Below are 18,825 nucleotides of genomic sequence, written 5' to 3' on the forward strand. Positions count from 1 at the left end.
GGATTACAGGATTGAGTCATCGGACCTATCCCTATTGTCTTAATTTATATTTATTATTTGAATTCTAGAGAAATTCAAACATTTTCCTTGTGTTTTTTATTTACTCTTTTGAATTATCTGCACTTGTCCATTGCTAATTAGCTTATTTCCTTCCATTTGGGATATATTAAGAATATTAGTCATTTGTTCAGCATGACAGTGCAAATAACTTCTCCAGGGTGACTTCTGTGGTCTCTAATGTACTTGCTGTAGTTGGGAGCAGATCTAGCAACTAGTTCAGCATATGAAATAGGAATGTGTTTTTCATCACCATCTGGATTAATAGGAACAACTGTTTATCTCTTTATAAATAACCTATAGATCAACAGCCTTAGGAGGAGGGAGGGAGAAGAGAAAATGAGACGGGCTCTGTCTGTCGGATCCATCCAATAGTATGGGTAGGGAGGATTGGTTTCTTGGATTTCCTGTTACTGTTTGGACTTACTGGTTGTCGGTTTCTCGCAGGTGCGGTGGCAGGCGGGCCCTGCGGCGCTAGGCGTAGTGGCAGGCCCGTGACCCTGTCGTGGGTTTCAGGGCCAGGCTCCGCCAGCAGGGGCCTGTGATCTTGGGGCAGGACAGTGAGCTTCTCTCTCCTGCAGTTCCGTCGTCTCTGAATGGGGAGCAGAAGATAAAATAGTATGGGGCTGATGAAGATAACGATGCTGAGCTCTGCCCATGCCCTCGAGCAGGTTATGGAGACTAAACGCGGTGTCGCATCAGCACTTTATCGCCTGTGCCACAGATAGCCAGATCCCGGGCTGGGAGGGAAGGGGGAGGCTGCCTGAATAACAACCCCAGACCGCCACAGTCTCGCCTTCGAGCAGGACAGAAGGAGCCACACGTGCGGGGACCACTGGCGGGGGAGCTGCTAAGAGAAAGAGAATGTGACGTCAGCGCGCCCTCAGACCTGTCATGTGCTTTGAAAGATCCCGTCAGGAGAAAACATCAGTAATAGAAAGGCAGTTTATTTATTATTATTATTTTACTTTTTGAGACAGAGTCTCGCTTTGTTGCCCAGGCTAGAGTGAGTGCCGTGGCGTCAGCCTAGCTCACAGCAACCTCAAACTCCTGGGCTCAAGCGATCCTCCTGCCTCAGCCTCCCGAGTAGCTGGGACTACAGGCATGTGCCACTATGCCCGGCTAATCTTTTCTATATATGTTAGTTGGCCAATTAATTTCTTTCTATTTATAGTAGAGACGGGGTCTTGCTCTTGCTCAGGCTGGTTTCGAACTCCTGACCGCGAGCAATCACCCACCTCGGCCTCCCAGAGTGCTAGGATGACAGGCGTGAGCCACCGCGCGGGGCCAGAAAGGCGGTTTAGTAGGAGTTGTGGGGTCCCAGCTGTGTTGGGAACATTGGGAACATTTCAGAAGCTCTGCCTTGCCTTGGGTCCCATGTGACACAGTGTGACGTACAGGCAGCCAGGCGGTAGACACCGATGACTCATTTATTTTCTGCAAAACACCTGAGGTTATGTCCTTTAATACTTCTTCCACAAGAGTGTCTGCTCTGTATGTTAGACACACTAGACACACTGCAAGTAAAATGACTCTATCCATCGGTGAAATGATGATGGCTGAAAACTCTGGAATTATGAACTTGCAAGTTTAGGCTTCAAGGTGAAGTCTTCACCATTGTTCAAAGATTCTTTTATTTTGGTGACGGAGGCCTGGCTGTGAACACCGCTGAGCTGTGGTGACCCTGAAGGAGAGGAACCTTTTAAGCACAGTTTTTTCTTTAAGGTTCTTAGTTCTCGCATTCTGTTCTTTTGAGACAGAGTCTCACTCTGTAGCCCAGGCTAGAGTGCAGTAGCGTCAGCCCAGCTCACAGCAACCCCAAACTCCTGGGCTCAAGAGATCCTCCTGCCTCAGCCTCCCAAGCAGCTAGGATTACAGGCATGTGCCACCATGCATGGCTAATTTTTTCTATTTTTAGTTGTTTGGCTAATTTCTTTCTATTTATAGTAGATACGGGGTCTCACTCTTGCTCAGGCTGGTCTTGAACTCCTGAGCTCAAGCAATCCTCCCGCCTCAGCCTCCCACAGTGCTAGGATTACAGGCGTGAGCCACCGCGCCCGGCCTCCTAGATTACTTTCCTGCCTCCCGTTGTCTTTCTAAGTATGACATGTTCTGATCTTGTCACTCCTGCGGTTGGTTAAAAACCTTCAATGGTTTCCCATGGTCTGTGGACAACTCCAAATTGTTCTGAGTGGTTTGAAAGGCCATCCCCAGTCTGGCTCCAGATTCCCTTCCTCGTGTTACCTTTGGAACCCGCCCTCATCCTTCACCTACTTATTCAAATTTGAATTCCAAAGCCTTTCTCCTCTCCACCCATCAAAATCCATTGTTCCTTTTTTGTGGTTTGCTGGCCCTCGGTTCTTAAATGGATAAGTATTTTCTCTGAAATCAGTGCTTACCGTGGAATTTGGCATATGGTGACATTCGGTGTATGTTGGACAGATGAATGCATGTGTGTGTGTATACCTAAGGCTGTTCGTTTACCTGTAAAGGTGTCTCAGTGTATTATCCTGTACATCTGTCTGTTTCCTTAAATGAGTCATGAGACACTCAATTTAAAGAGCCAGTGCTTTAAAAAATATTTTATTCTCTTTAATCTTTATTTTTAACAGGGAAAAGCATTACTTTAACATGACTAATTCTTAGTGAATTCATGCTAATTATTCGGGGAAAAACTGGAGGAAAATAATATCAAAATGGTAAATGGTAGTTGTTTAAAGGTAGTAAAATGATGGTTATTATTTTTCCTTCTGCTGTTCCAGTTTACTATAATCTGTTTATAGTAACATCCTGGGGATGTGTGGGTGGTGTGATTATGCATGTGGTTTTATTTTTCCATTTTTGTTTTTTGCATTAACTATAGTGTACTTACTGTTTAAAGATAAGTCTCACTTTATAAAGAATGTGCAATATCTGGCGTCAGGTAACTTTAAAAAACACTTATGCATTTTAAAATAAACATGAAGTAATATAGTTAAATGTAAAAGCATTTTGGGAGGACATTGGGCTGCACATTCCAACTCCAAATGAATATGCTTTCTGAGCTCAAGGTAGAAAAGAGCCACAGTGTTGATGTCATTGTAAACTTCTTTCTCTTTTTCCAATAATAAGTTATACAGTTTTATTATTTTTTTAGTATGAAAGGTCATACTTTTTAAAGGGAGGATGATAAAAGACATTCATTTAACTTTGGCATTACAACTTTTATGTATAGGCTCAGGAATGTATCTAATGGGGCAGAGTTCCCTATGGGAAATAGTCATCTAATCTAATAGAGATAAAAGATTGAACATAAACCTGTCCCTAGAGTGGAAAAATGAATAGAGTAATTGGCTCAGGGACCTTGTGGCACCTGGAAGCAGATGCCGCACACACACTGGAGCAGGTTGTTCACAAGTGCAGCTAGTACTGCAGAGTCCCGGGACACTGTGTGGTTTGGAGGAGCTAGAAGGGTTTCGTAACTCTGAAATGAAGGTTAGAAGGTCACAGGGGCCAGCCTGTCTAGCCGGAGGCCAGGCTCTGAGCATCCTGAGACTCTGGTGTGTCTGATCTGGCAGGAGGCGCCAGGGTCCGGCTGGGAGCAGTGTGACAGCGGCTTTTCACAGGGACACTCTGGGGCAGGTCTTCCTGGTCCTGGGCATTGCCTCCGACTCTGCTGCTTCTGGGCATCCTCTTGGAGAGGAGAGAGATTGCCTTCGAGTACACAGAACACAGGCTTTTTGTTTTGTTTTTTTACATTTTAGTTACCCTGTAGTTGACCAAGTTAGTCAGAAGCCAGGGAATTATTAGCCTCGGTCCAGGAAGACTGCCCCTTCAGACCAGTCTTTTGCTACGCATTGTCTCTGTCATTAGAGCTCAGAGGAGAATGGTTCAAGTAGCCCCCAGCTACTCTGGAGGCTGAGGTGGGAGGATTCGTTGAGTCCAGGAGTTCGAGTCCAGCCTGAGCAACACAGTGACATCCCCGTCTCAAAAAAAAAATATGGTATCCATTTTAAAAGAAAAATCTCTGTAAACGAGTCAGTGATGGTCTTTTGGTTCTATCCTTTCTCTAAATTTAGATAAAATTCTATTCGTAAGCTGTAGACAAGTTAAATAAGTATCATTTCTGGATGCAAGGAGACAAAGCATAGATCAGAAATATCCTAGAGAAGGGCAGGGTGTGGTGCCTCACCCCTGTGATCCTGGCGCTTTGGGAGGCTGAGGTGGAAGGACGGCTCGAGGCCAGGAGTTGGTGGCCACAGCCTGGGCAACGTATCAAAACCTCACCTCTACAAAATAGAAGAATTTAGCCAGGCGTGGTGCCATGTGCCTGTGGCCCTAGCTACTTGGGACGCTGGAGAGGCTGAGGTGGGGGGTCCCTTGAACCCAGGAGTTGGAGGTTACAGTGAGCTGTGATCGAGCCGCTGCACCCCACCTGGGTGAGAGAACGAGACTCTCTCGAAAAAAAGAAAAAATAATAATAAGTGGAAATATTCTAGAGCACCAAAAAAGAAAATAATAAGTACTAAGGAATGTTAATATTAGCATAGTTAAATGTTGATAATTGATAGCTAACTAAATTAGCATAATTGATGTTTTAGGTGTGTTAAATTTGGTTTTTCTAAAAGTATTATTGTTAAAATACTGTTTCTTCAAGATAATTTTTCTTGAAGTAAATTTACTCAATCTGTTGAACATATATGGTTTTCTTCTAGACCATCAGAAGAAAAGGCACATTTGTCTCCTTTCAGGTATTTTTTTTAAAGAAAGCTTTGTGTTATAGAAATTTATTTTTTTTTAATTTTGAAATTAATCACCCCAAAATACAGCATGTTTGACAGCCACATGTTTATGTCTGTCTGATAGCAAAATTATAATTTACTAAGCTTAAAATGATCTGAGCAGAGCCAGGTCTGTGAATATGTAGATGTAGTTTCTTCCAATAAAGAGGACAGCAATGGCTGATAAAGCTGTATATTTGGCTTTTTAAACCATTAAAACAAGGATTTTCACATTAATAAATATTTAAATTTATTTTGAAAATAAACTTCTGTTTTAATGCTATGTAATGTGAATATTTGTTAATTTAAAAATCAGTCTTAACAATTGGGCTTGTTCTTTTTAAATCCAGCAAATGTTAATTCTAACCTTTAGTTCTCTTGGTATAGTGAGAAGAGATCAACATATTGCAAGTGCTGTCTGGGACTTAGATTGTGGGTATTATTTCATCTGGACAAGTCAGGCAAACCTGAGAGTCTTTTTTTTTTGATTTGCATTACGTGGATGAAATAAACTCACAGTGGAAAACCACATGACTCTGCCATGATTTAGAGAACTGCGCTGTGTGTTAAGGGGTGGGAAGCCGGTGATGGAGATCAGAGCCCGTCATCTGACTAACACGAAGCATTTGGGGCCAGGGCTTTCTTTCTTTCAAGCAAAGCTGGAGGGACAAGCAACAGGGACTCTGACACTGATGAAACCAAGGTCCGATGCACCCTGTCACAGTGAGGTGCAGAAAGTAGCAAGAATTGGGTACAATAGGCCGGGCGCGGTGGCTCGCGCCTGTAATCCTAGCACTCGGGGAGGCGGAGGTGGGAGGATCGCTCAAGGTCAGGAGTTTAAAACCAGCCTGAGCAAGAGCGAGACCCCGTCTCTACTATAAATAGAAAGAAATGAATTGGCCAATTAAAATATATATATAGAAAAAAAATTAGCTGGGCATGGTGGTGCATGCCTGTAGGAGGCTGAGGCAGGAGGATCGCTTGAGCCCAGGAGTTGGAGGTTGCTGTGAGCTAGGCTGATGCCACGGCACTCTAGCCCAGGCAACCGAGTGAGACTCTGTCTCAAAACAAACAAACAAACAAAGAAAAACAATTGGATACAACTGGATGCCCCCTTCACAATTAAATTTTACTCAGTGGGAAGAATATAGTCCCCCCTTATTTTTTAACCATATCTAGATGTACTGTAATAGATTTAAACCATTTTCTTTAGGTAGTTATAATAGCTTCATATGTCTTCTGTGCCATATATAGGGCATTTGGAATGTAGCAGTTTTCCAAAGTATCCCTATAAAGTATGTTTTCTTTGCTGTTAGGTTATACCATTAGTAGCTTGTCAGCTGTCTTCAATAGCTAGCTTAAATTGTATTTTTTCATGTGAAAATGAAAAGCAATACTCATGTTTTGTCACTGGGTTTAATGATTTAATATTGTTATCCTATTTTCTGAAGATAAATAAATATATAACTATATATGTATAGTTTTGTTTTATCAGTTAAATTACATGTATCTGGAGGCCTAGAACTATGGAGCTATACGTATATCTTATTTTTCTTAAGATGTAGAAGAGTACTGGGATTCATTGGGATTCATTTTGATAGAGTGAAAGTATGTACTGTTGGCAGAAACATTTTTAAAAGGAAAAAACTTCTATCAGTTGTAGTCCCTTCTGCTTTTCATGGATGGCCTGGAACAAATAATTTTAATACATAGTAGGAAATTTAGAAAACACAAGTAAGCGAAAGAAAGAAAACAAATGGCACCCGGAGATAAACACTAACATTTTGGAGCAATCTTTTAAAACTTTCTATCCTTCTTTATGTTTTTCTTTTTAGCAAAAATATTATCATAGTGTTTATGCCATATTTTTCAGTGACCTAGCTTTTTTTCTTAATATAGAGTGGACATTTTCCCATGTTGTTAAATACCTCCCGCGCCAAACTGTAAGTGTGAAAATTATCTCTTTAATGTAATGTTCTGCTCTGTGGTCCCCACCCCCGGGCTGCGGCCGTTACAGGTGCGTGGCCTGTTAGGAAACGGGCCTGTCCTCCCCGCCTGAGCTCCGCACCCCACCCCACCCTGGACGCCCACCCCCACCCCCAGTCCATGGGAAAGTTGTCTTCCTTGAAACCGGTCCCTAGTGCCAGACAGGTTGGGGACTGCTGTTAGCTGACATGGGACGCTTGAGGAGGTGCATCTCACTCTTCCTAAGCTGCTTACTATTTTCTATCATTCTTAGAAGACAAGGAAAAGAAAACTAGTAGCTTTAGAAGAACACAAAAATACACTGAATGATAGTATTAAAATGGCTCTAAGTTTGACTAGTGGTGTACAAAAACCCAGTAGATTTCAGATTATTTTCTTGGTGGATCATGTCACGTTTGGGTAATGTTCATCGGTTTGCTGTGCAGAATGTACGTGCTGATCAAGGGACTCTGTTGAGACGCTTTTGCATAGTAGGTCTAGGTGGAAGCTTTTGTGGTTGTTCAGTGGTTTACTGATGATGATCTAGGTTCTATCTGAGTTTCTGTTTTGCCATCCTTCCTTTTAACCATTTTCTCTTCACGGTCACAAGGTGGCTGCCATATCACCAAGCTTCCCATACCACTTCCCAAGCAGAAAGGAAGGAGTGGTGGTTAAAGAGCCTTTTTTAAAGTTCTCTTATCAAGGAGGAGCCTCCAAGCAAACTTGGTCTTCATAAGTTTATAGAAGTATTTGCTCTTTTTAAATTTATTATTATTTTTGTTGCTGTTTGTTTTTCTTCTTTGTTTTTGCTATCTTTCTTTTTAAGAGACATTTTGAGGCCACAGTGCCGTATAGCGGTGCAATCATAACCAGGCTCAAGCAATCCTCCTGCCTCAGCCTCCTGAGTCGCTGGGATCGTGGAAGTGAGCCCCCCCCACCCAGCTAGATTTGCTCTTATTTGTGACATGGTCTCATTGGTCAGGCCTGGGCTACATGCCCCACTCTTGGGCCGTTCACTGGCAAACGGCTGGGATTGCTTTGCCCACCCTTTACTCTTATAAAGCTCTAAATACTAATTTACTAACAGAAGTAGAAAGAATAATGCCTGCACAAAGTACAAGTGATTAAGAAAGAATAATTGTACACATGACATGGTGTGATACCCTAAGACTTGAGCTGGCAGTGACAAAGCACTGCGGCCTCTGGTGCGACAGGTGCCATCCGTCTTCAGCTCTTCAGCACCTGACCCGCTGCAGATCTCACTTGACCTTGCGAAGCCAGGCACGGTTAAGACGGTTTGCCGGTAGTGCCTCTGTCGGGTCGTGGGCACTACCATGTGTGTGTGACGTGGTGCAGACGGATGCTGGTTGTAGGGTGACTCCGTAACCCTTGCTCGCCTCTGTAACCTTGGGGAGGTTACATGTCTTCTGTGAGCCCTAGTTTCCTCATCTATAAGATGAGAATAATGATATTAACCTGATAGAGTTGTTGCGTTGATTAAATGAGTTAATATATGTGAACCATTTGCTAATCACCGATGTTAAGTGTGTTATTCTATTTGAGATTCTGTGCTGTACCTTCACAATATCTCACGGTCTCCTCTTCGCAGCCGTGTGAAGGAGGGATTTTCATCCCGATTTCGTAGGTTAGAACATTATGCTTTCATACCTGGATTGTGTGTGAGTCACACGTTAATTTGCTTTGTCTTTTTTCATTTTTTTAATTATAAATTTTATTTCTAGAGTAAGCAGAAATTATAATACACATGGATTTATACATTCTTAGATTATGTAGTCCATAAATCACCTTAAGAAGAAGAGAAAGGACTGACTGGTTAATATGTAACAAGTATCCTAGGAGTTAATAGCACTCAGAATAGCTAGATTGTTCATTCACTACATTAAATTCTCTGGGTGAGTTTAGACGCATGTAAATCCAGCTAGGCCAACTTCGGAGCAAGAGTAAAATTGTAGGTAAAGATTATGGTGTATTGTGTGACAGTTTTCTATGCTTTAAATATAGTCTACCTGTGGATTTTGCTTCTGTGACTGATAGGTCTACTACAGGAAAAGCAAATTCGTTCTGGTGGATATGTGTTGCTACTGTAGGAATTTCAAGCTTGGTGCTTCAGGTTAAGGTCGATATGAAATTTGTAAGTCCAACATGATTCAGGAGGGCCACATGTAAAAGCAGATATCATCTGATCCTTTTACAAATTCATGTTCAAAAGTAAAAGCATTCATTATTATGAACGTATTTATGTTTAAAGTGGCTGAATGGCTCTACCTCCTGATATTTTAAACTGTTTAAAAAATTTACATTGAAGGTAATCCTATTTTACCTTATTTTTTGCTGGAGCATCTAACAAAAGGACCAACCAGTTGATCAAGGAGTTTTTTACAGGTGAGGAGGTTTTGGCAGAATGCAGCCATAGGCTGAGTGACACGGACTGTTGGATAACAGGGTAGATGACATTAAGATGGCTTTCTGCAGATCTAGAAATCAGGCAAAGTGACCATTCTCATCAGGTTGGATGAAGTTTTAGATGATGGTATGGAGTGGTTTGAAATATTATCGGACCTGCTTCTGACAAGGAAATAGCTGGTTGAGGGTGACACCAGGGGCACAGACAGAATAGGAAACAGGTCCTGCCGCCCTGGGGGGAGCAGAGGACACACTGGCACAGGATCACATCCAGCCCGCTTCCTGTCCCATCTGCTCCTGTGCTGTGATAGCCTGAGTTCGCATTTCTCTGCTCATTCTCACGCTTGACCAAGTCACACCCAGCAATTTGTTCTGTCTGGGCGGAGAAGCAGGTCAGGGGTGCTATTTGAATACACAGATAAGCAGATAAAATTCTTGACGGATAAAATAGTCTACAATACATGATGGGCTTTTTGTCTTTCTTACACAAACCTGAAGGTTCACTCCATACAGGACAGACTGGAAGATGCCACTGGAGCGTGAGCATGTGAGAAGCCACGCGTGTGTATGTGGGAAGCCAGTGTGGCTTTCAGTTCTGTTTTGCCTCCTGTTCTTGGGACTTCAAGAAAGGCAGGTTTGGGAGGTCTGGGGAGTGTTGTTGCCTTTCGTATGTTTCCCCTGCGTAAGACTCAAATGAGAAGTCCCCATATTCCAGCAGATATGTGTCCATCATTTCATTGTTACAAGGCGCCAAGGCTCTTTGCGGAGTCTGCAGAAAAAAAGGAAATCAGTAAGAATTTTAAGTAGTTTAGACTAATGCAGGTATTTATTTTTGCAAGCATTTATTTTAAACTGATCCAACTCAGATCTCAAGAAGAAAGGTGTTTGCTCAACTAGGTAACCAATATCGATTATGGATTATGTCCTAGAAGGCTCTTCCCGCTCAGGGTCTCTCCCCTGCATGGGTCAGCACCGCCTACCCCTGCCCCACACACCTTGGAGGTACAGGCGAGTCTCATTACTTGCAGTGGTTATTTTTGAAAAGTTGCTGAGAACCCTGAATTAGCGTCTACTGAGCCATTGCTGCCAGGGGACATGCAAGGTTAGGTTCCTGCAAGTCTCTGGTCACAACGTTTTTGACAGCTGCTCAGTACATCACCTTCTTTTATGTGTGCTTCTGCTGAAGGGACCTTTCGTGTGTACATAGAAAAACTGAAATTTTAACTCTGCTTTTACACCCCCAACAATCAACACAGAAGACTTCTGTGACCCAGCGTGCCACGTAAGCAAGCTGTCCCTTCTACAGCAGACGCGGAGTGTCCCCCAGTTCAGTTCTGTCTAACTGGAGACGGCGTCGGATCCCACAGGTTGAGCCTTTCGCCGCCGAGAGTGCCCGCTCTTGACACTAGTCACAAATCTGGGCTTGAAAACTTCTGAGTGACAGGCTTCAAGCTGGGGCTCCATGACACCCCCTCTTTGGGTTTGATTAATTTGTGAGAGCGGCTCCCAGAGCTGAAGGAAACACTGAACTCTACTGGTTTATTGTAGGATGCCACGAAGAATGCAGATGAAAAGGCACGGGGGCACAGGGGACGGGGGCACTGGGGAAGGGACACAGGGGAAGGGGTGCGGGGCTTCCATGCCCTCCTCGGGCTGCCGCCCTCCTGGAAGCCCTGTCTGCATGTGCAGCCACCAGCAAGCTCTCCACGCCCAGTCTTGTGCCTTTCACCCGGTAGGCGTGATTGTCAACTGTGCAGAAATGTGACTGGACAAAAAGGTCTGATCTAACACAGGCTGAGTGGGGCGATACGGCAAGCCTGTCTGCTCAGGTTCTTGGTCTCTCTGTGCAGCATTCCTTCCTCCAGAGTATGGGGCATGGCCTCTTCTCAATTGAGGTGACCCACAATCAGAAGGGTGTTGGGTTGCCGGGTGTGGTGGCTCACGCCTGTAATCCTAGCACTCTGGGAGGCCGAGGCTGGAGGATCGCTCAAGGTCAGGAGTTCGAGACCAGCCTGAGCAAGAGCGAGATCCCATCTCTACTAAAAATAGAAGGAAATTAATTGGCCAACTAAAAAATATATAGAAAAAATTAGCTAGGCATGGTGGCGCATGCCTGTAGTCCCAGCTACTCGGGAGGCTGAGGCAGGAGGATTGCTTGAGCCCAGGAGTTTGAGGTTGCTGTGAGCTAGGCTGACGCCACGGCACTCTAGCCCCGGCCACAGAGTGAGACTCTGTCTCAAAAAAAAAAAAAAAAGAAGGGCGTTGGGGGGAAGTGGAGGTTTAAAGTCCTGCCTTGGACTGGTGAAAGGAGAAGAGGGAAGGTCAGCGAGAGAGAGACAGAGAGAGATTGTGTTTTCCGAGGCCTAAAGTGCCCAAACATTATAACAAAAAAGTAACAAGGGGAATAGGAGTTCTGAGGCAGGAACCATGGATGAAAACCTGTGTGTATATATGTGTAGCATTTCACACATCGTATTTGACACATACTGATTTCATTAACATTGAACTCAACAATCAACAGCACTCAAGCTCTGGCCTTAACAAAGCTTATCCAACCCATGTATTTCTCCATAAGGCATATCACAATGATTTTTTTGAGACAGGGTCTCACTCTGTTGTCCCCGCTAGGGTACAATGGAGTCATCATAGCTTGCTGCAACCTCGAACTCCTGTGCTCACGCAATCCTCTTGCCTCAGCCTCCCAAGTAGCTGGGATTACAGATGTACACCACCACACGTGGCTAATTTTTTAATTTTTGTAGAGACAAGGTCTTGCTATTGCCTAGGCTGGTCTCAAACTCCTGGCCTCAAGCGATTCTCCCACCATGGCCTTCCAAAGTGCTAGGATTACAGGTGTGAGCCACTATACCCAGGCTATATTTACCTAATTTATTTATTTTAGCAGTTTATTTAGAACTTAGTTATCATTAAGTTATTTTTCTGTTAACCATTTTATAGCCTGTGAATATTAGATATTCATCTTAGTTAGAATCTTAAACATAATATTTTTGTGGATAATGCAGAAGACTTAGCTGTTTTTATTAAACCAATAATATTAAATTAGTCTTACTTATTAAAAATTATATATACAGCCGGGCGCGGTGGCTCACACCTGTAATCCTAGCTCTCTGGGAGGCTGAGGCGGGCGGATTGCTCAAGGTCAGGAGTTCGAAACCAGCCTGAGCAAGAGTGAGACCCCGTCTCTACTATAAATAGAAAGAAATTAATTGGCCAACTAATATATATACAAAAAATTAGCCGGGCATGGTGGCGAATGCCTGTAGTCCCAGCTATTTGGGAGGCTGAGGCAGCAGGATTGCTTGAGCCAGGAGTTTGAGGTTGCTGTGAGCTAGGCTGGCGCCATGGCACTCACTCTAGCCTGGGCAACAAAGCGAGACTCTGTCTCAAAAAAAAAAAAAAAAAAAAATTATATATACAAATCACTTGGCTTTTGGCTGGTTTAGTTTTACAAACTTTGTGGCAAACCCTGACATCTTTTTTTTTTTTTTTTTTTTTCCTGCCCTCTCAACCCAGCTTTTCCCACTGGGAAGAGAAGGCTAGAAACCCCAACATCTATTTTTTTGAAGGCAGAGTCTCACTCTGTCGCCCGCCGTCGTGTCAGCCTAGCTCACAGCAACCTTAGACTCCTGGGCTCAAGCAATCCTCCTGCCTCAGCCCCCCGAGTGGCTGGGACTACAGGCATGCGCCACCATGCCCAGCTAATTATTTCTTTTCTTTTCTTTTTTAGTTGTTTGGCTAATTTCTTTCTACTTTTAGTAGAGACGAGGTCTCACTCCTGCTCAGGCTGGTTTCCAACTCCTGACTTTGAGCGATCCTCCCACCTTGGCCTCCCAGAGTGCTGGGATTACAGGGTGAGACCCCATGACCGGCCAACCCCAACATCTTAAAAACATAAAAATGACTAGTAAACCCAGGCAAAAACCCATGTTGACAATTTGAAGACATTTTTATTTTTACTTTACCAATAATACTTTTTCTTTTAATAACCTAGCTTATTTGCCAAAAGTTTACTAAATTCACATGAACTTTAAAAACATTTAGACTTATTTACTTAATTTATGAGCACGTCTTGATTTATAACAATACATGTATACACACACATTTGAACATGCATACATACATGCACACAAAGATCTTAATAGTTTTTACCTCTGAATTCCAGCCACGAGATAACAATATAAACCCACCAGTTTGCAAAAGATTATTGGATCCAAATTATTCTGACAAAGTTAGAAATTGTTCACGTTGCCAAATTTTAGTTGTCCCAATGGGTAATGTGATGAAAGCTATAGACTAAAGTTTTGGTAAAGCAGCCTCCGTGGCAGTTTGATTTTTAAGAAGCCTCTTTTACCCTTTTTCCATCAGTTTGAAATGAGTTTTTAATGTTTACATTGTTACTGGAACTGGCTGCACCAAGTAACCTTGATTTAGTGATACTATAGACAGTGAGTTTTATCTCAACACTAGTAACTTAGCATGTACAGTTTCAAAGCAGGAAGAAAAGAAAATTAACAGAGCTTAACAGCCTCTACATTTTAACTCGATGGTGGCAGATGTAGTGGGGACAAAGACAGCAATACCCCTATGTAGAAGCATGACAAGGGGGAGAAACTTAAAATAAATATTTCACAAAGTCCAAACTGATAAACTGAAAACCTCGAGGGCAGTGTCCCAACTACCTGGTAATGACAAGAGGTCTAACCTGCTAGGTGTGGTGTTGGGACTCTAACCCCTCAAGTTCACAGGAGACTCCAACCCGTGCAGCCCTAGTGTCCCAGGACTACCAAACAGGATATGTGACAAACAGGAAAAGAACACCTGTGGGCTCCTGCTCGGTGTAGGAAAGAACTCCTGTTATATTCGAGATTCACAAGGCTGCAGGACAGAGAGACAGAGTCACCGAGGCTGTAATTATCAAAAGGAGTTTTATTGTCTAGCTCGAGCTAGGCCTGAGCCCCCAGAGTGCCAGCGCAGTGGCCTCTTCTCCGGGCAGGGACCCTCCTTTGTGTGTTAGTCCCCTTTTATAACTCAGTTGTTTACACACTGGTCATGCATCCGCCCCCACAGTGATTCTTACTTCATCCTGCCCCTCATAGGCTCTGACCTGCTCCGGGTCCTAGCTGAGAGACTCCGGTTTCCTCGTTCTTTGTCTTTTTCCTCTGCATCCTATAATGTACTCATAATTCCTTGAGGTTAGCAAACAAGCAGTAAACAGAAGCTGGAAGGTGTCTATTGTCTTTATAGCCCGGTATCTTACACTGCCACCCACGCCCAAGGCCAGTGTCACCTGGTGTCGGCTCAGCCCTTGGATCCTCCCAGCATGAGGACTTGCCTCTGCCACCCTGAGTTGGGGGAGCCGATGTTTGGTGGATGGAGCGAGATTATGCCCTTTAGTCCAAACAGGAAAAGTGAAAGGAGAGACAATCAACCCCAAGAAGAAGGTGAAAGTGCAAATGAAAGGTCTCAAAGAGGCTCCCCTGTCCATGGAGTACGAATTATGCTGATTGCTCTTCAATTTGGGGTCTGGGGAAGCCACTCATGTGGTCCCTTCAGGAAGCCACAGAAATATACCACGGGGACCACCGCCCACACGGGCGGAGAGGGTTCCTTTCCTCTGCGCAGGAAGGAATTCAGGTGCACGGGTGCGAGTGCGAGAGAAGCGTTCAGACTCGAGATAGGAGCAAAAGCAGAGAGGTATATTGAAAGCAAAGTACACTCCTTAAGACAGAAGCAAAGAGCAGACTGATCTCAAAGGAACAGTGTCACCTCAGGGTTAGAGTCTGTTCTTTTATATTAAATCTTAATGCTCTGCTAAACTGGGGCAGAATAATCATGGGTTTTCTGGGAAAAGGGTAGAGCGCTCCTACAACTGAGAACCCTCCCTGTGCCCCACCAATATCTGAAGGCTAAACCCTTTCATGTCCGTATAGGGTAACACTTGGGGGTGGCCACGGCATTTGTAAACTGTCACGGCACTGGTGGGTGTGATTTTTTTACTATGTTAACGAGGGTAATTCATTTAGGGACGCTGTCACCTCAGCTGTGCACGTGTCCCAGTTAAAGGAATTCCCCCTTTTAGTTAGATAAAGATGTTGTGGCTAAAGTAAAATGAAGAGCTAATAAGCATTTTACATCCTCGTGACTTTCTTATCCTGTTGGTCTTCTTCTGACTCCTAACTGCTTGTGGGGCATCTGACCCTACCTCAGAGCCAGCAGGAGATTACTTCATAACGAGAGCATGCCTGCCACTATCCAAGAGGCAGGTGAAAAGGCAAAGAAATAGAAGGCAACGTCCTGCCGTTGTAGAGAGACTCTCTGTAACTATTATACTTCAACCTGTTGGAATCACGGCCCATTCAGGAAGGCAAACGTTCTTGCAAAACCCAGGCAGGATGCCACACAGCAGAGCAAGTACGTGCTGGAATACAGCAGTTATCGTCACAAAGGAAGGGAAATCACTGTGAGTGACATATTTAGAAAGACTCCATTAAAAGGCAGGGACTTTGAGACCATGTCGTTGGATTGACAGAAAGAGAATATGAGCAGTTTCCTTTCATGGTGGGAGCAATAGAATCCTGCCTTGTCCTGCGTGTTTAGGGTAGGGCTAACCTCGCTGACGTTAAGAGGTGGTGCTGTTCGGTTGATTTCTGGAGGCAAGAGAGTTCTGAACAGAAAGGTGGCGAATAACTAATGTTCAAGAGAGCCAGATGCTTTTTCTGGCAGTGAGGACAAACGAAGGTCCTAGGCCAAAGGCAACACCATTGCAACACCATTGCGGGGAAGGTGAGGGAGGCAGTCCAGGAGTAAGATAATGGGGCCGTGATCCCATTGATAGCAGGCTGGAGTTGACAGTACCCAGGGGGTTAGATGATGCTGACAGTATCTGCCCTCAAGATCAGCTTTGAGCTGGGCCTTTGTGCTAAGCTGTCCCAGCAGTGCTGGGGCTCTGTCGCTGACCGGAGGCGGCCAGGAGCGTTGAAAAGCAGGTCATGGGTTCATCATTTATTGTGAGTGTGGAGAAGCCTAATGGGCCATCTTGCTTGGAGAAGACCGTTTCTCCTTCCCACCATTCCTGGTGGGCCAAAGGGTGGGGGCAGAGGAAGAACGATTGTCCTTGGGAATTAGTGTTGGACTCTTGGCAACGAATGCATGGCCAAAGGGTTGGGTTTTCAAAGCAGGTGTTACCTGGCAATCTCCATTCACCTTATTTCATCAATCCTCCTGGAAATCCTGGCCAGAATGCATTGTAATTGTTATTTTATAGTTGAGAAAGCTGAGTCACAAGGAGGTGACTAACTCACCTCTGCCCCACAGGGAGTGTGATAAGCAGTAGATGTGAGCGCAGAACCGCGCGGCTTTGGGGACCAGAGTCCGAGCGCCTCCCTGCGCACCCCAGCGCGGGTGTGCTCCGGAGACCCGAGCTGGGCGAGCTGAGCCCGATCCCGCCCGCACCGTTTCTTGTAGTGCTGCTAACATGCAGGATTTGGTGAGCGTTAGCAGCTGAAGGGAGAATCAGCCTGGCCCGACTAAGCTTTAGGTTGGGATTTGGGGAATAAAGTCGGGTAGGTGAGGGCAGCTAGGAAGCCAGACTGAGGAGTTGGAGTAGGTCTACTGGACAGCAGGGAACCACGAAATCAGCTGGGAATATAATGGTGCAAGGGCCTTTGTTCATAAACCCAGAGGCTGTATGGAATTGTCAATACTTGACTATTTTGGCCTAAGAAATGATAATATCCTCTGGTTCCACTAAAACAGATTTCCTGCTGTTTTAATCACACTCTGCCCATCTACTTTTAAATGAGAGGAGAGTGGAGAGGGTTGCCATTCTGAGCGTTTTGTTTTTTGTGGACAAACAAATGTTTTGCTTGTTCAAACAGCAGCCAGTTCTCTTTTGCAGAATAGAGGTCAAACCTGCTCCACAAGCTTGTATGTTTGTCACAATTTGGGTGGGCATTATCAAGATTAAATGCACAGAAAGGCCACATACCGCATTACATTAAAGGAATCCTTTTATGCGAAATGAGCAGCCTACCAACCCGCCTGCCTCCCATCCTGCTGTCTTCTGACTAGTGTTCACGGTAGCTCACGGCAGACCTGCAAAGGCTGAGTTATGTGAAAGTGTTTACTTAGTGCTTGGCTTGCAACACTTGTGCCGTAAATGCAATTTTCCTTTTTCCTTTTCTAAGATAGCTGTGGCTTCCTCTTTCCTTACCCTGAACTTGTCTTCAGGGAAGCAGAGTATTAAAGTCTAGGACCTGTGGATTCAGTCCAAGTGCCAGTTCCACCTTTGCCACTTAATGGCTTGGTGAACTTGAGCACATTTATGATATGATATTAACCTCCCTGGGCCTCCATTTCTAAGTGTGAAATTGGGAATCCCATTGGCTTGTGGTAAGAATTAAACTAGTTAAGGTGTATCAATAGCTGACCAAATGTCTAGCACTTTATAAGCCCTTCATAAGGGGTGACTTTTACAGGTATGACTGTCAGTATTGCTTGCTTTCAACCTAACAGCATAGTTCTAGTAAACAATATTGTTGAGCTTCCATTAAGCATTAGGAAACAGCCCTGCGTAAAAATTTTTTATTGCTCCCAAATTACCTATCACATTGACTCAAATTTCCCAGCCTGACATGGAAGATTCTTTGTGGTATGACCTCTACTCACCATTCTGATCTTATGGCTAGTTATCGCTTTTCCTATGGATAACTTATGACCCTGACAGATTGAACTACTGGAATATCTGTCTCCTTTCCCTGTTTTTGAAACTCAGAAAGCCCAACTCCATGCTACCACCTTCATAAAGCCTTTTAAGATTTTGATCTTTTTTTTGATCTTTTGATCTTAAATGGTTTTGATCAAAAATGATTTTGATCTTTGCCTTTGAAATCCTTTAACTCTTCAATTTATGCTGCTGGTTTGGCACTGGTCGGTTTTCTCATAATAAAGTCGGTTGTGACTTGTTTTATTACCCTTCTAGCACTTTATACTCATTGATGGCTAAGACTGGGCCTTCATCCAAGCTTGCTACAATATGCAGTCAGTTCAGTAACTTTGCAGAATATTTTATTTGCTCAATTTGATAAATGTTTGTTGGGGGCCTAGTGTTTGCCAGACACTGTTTTAGGTACAAGTCCCTGTTCTCAGGGACCATGCATGCCACTGGGACAAGAGACATTAAGCATGTAAACAAGTACATAGGCAAAACAAAGTTAGGTGTTGATGACCTCTATCATGAAAATGAAATAGCAATGTGAGAGGAGGGTTCCTTGGGGCCAGAAGGAGCTGTTTTTGCCAGCGTGTCAGGGAAGGCCTCTCTGCAGGTTCGGCATGTGACATGACAGTCAGAGAGAAGACCTGTGCTAGCCCTGGGAAAATCTGGGAGACTAGAGCCAGACAGAACACAGCAAAGACAAAGCCCTCATCAGACGAACTGCGTTGTGCGCCGGAGTAGCCTTCTGCTCTTGGTTTTGTTTCTGAACAGCTCGGGGACTGGCTGCACAATACCTGCTATTGATTTGAGTCAGATCTGATATTTTGGAGTTAGTATATTCTTGGTCTGGTTCTGTACTATTTTTATCCTAAACGACTGATTCTT

General features: G+C 44.1%; 1 protein-coding gene across 3 annotated transcripts in view; it reads left to right on the top strand.

Moving 5' to 3' along the window:
* ELOVL6 (ELOVL fatty acid elongase 6) overlaps nt 1-18,825 on the top strand; it is a 105,733-nt gene that overhangs the window by 10,861 nt on the left and 76,047 nt on the right. The gene's annotated exons all lie outside the window — the stretch shown is intronic.

Source organism: Microcebus murinus, chromosome 27 (assembly GCF_040939455.1).
Source record: "Microcebus murinus isolate Inina chromosome 27, M.murinus_Inina_mat1.0, whole genome shotgun sequence".
Taxonomy (NCBI): domain Eukaryota; kingdom Metazoa; phylum Chordata; class Mammalia; order Primates; family Cheirogaleidae; genus Microcebus; species Microcebus murinus.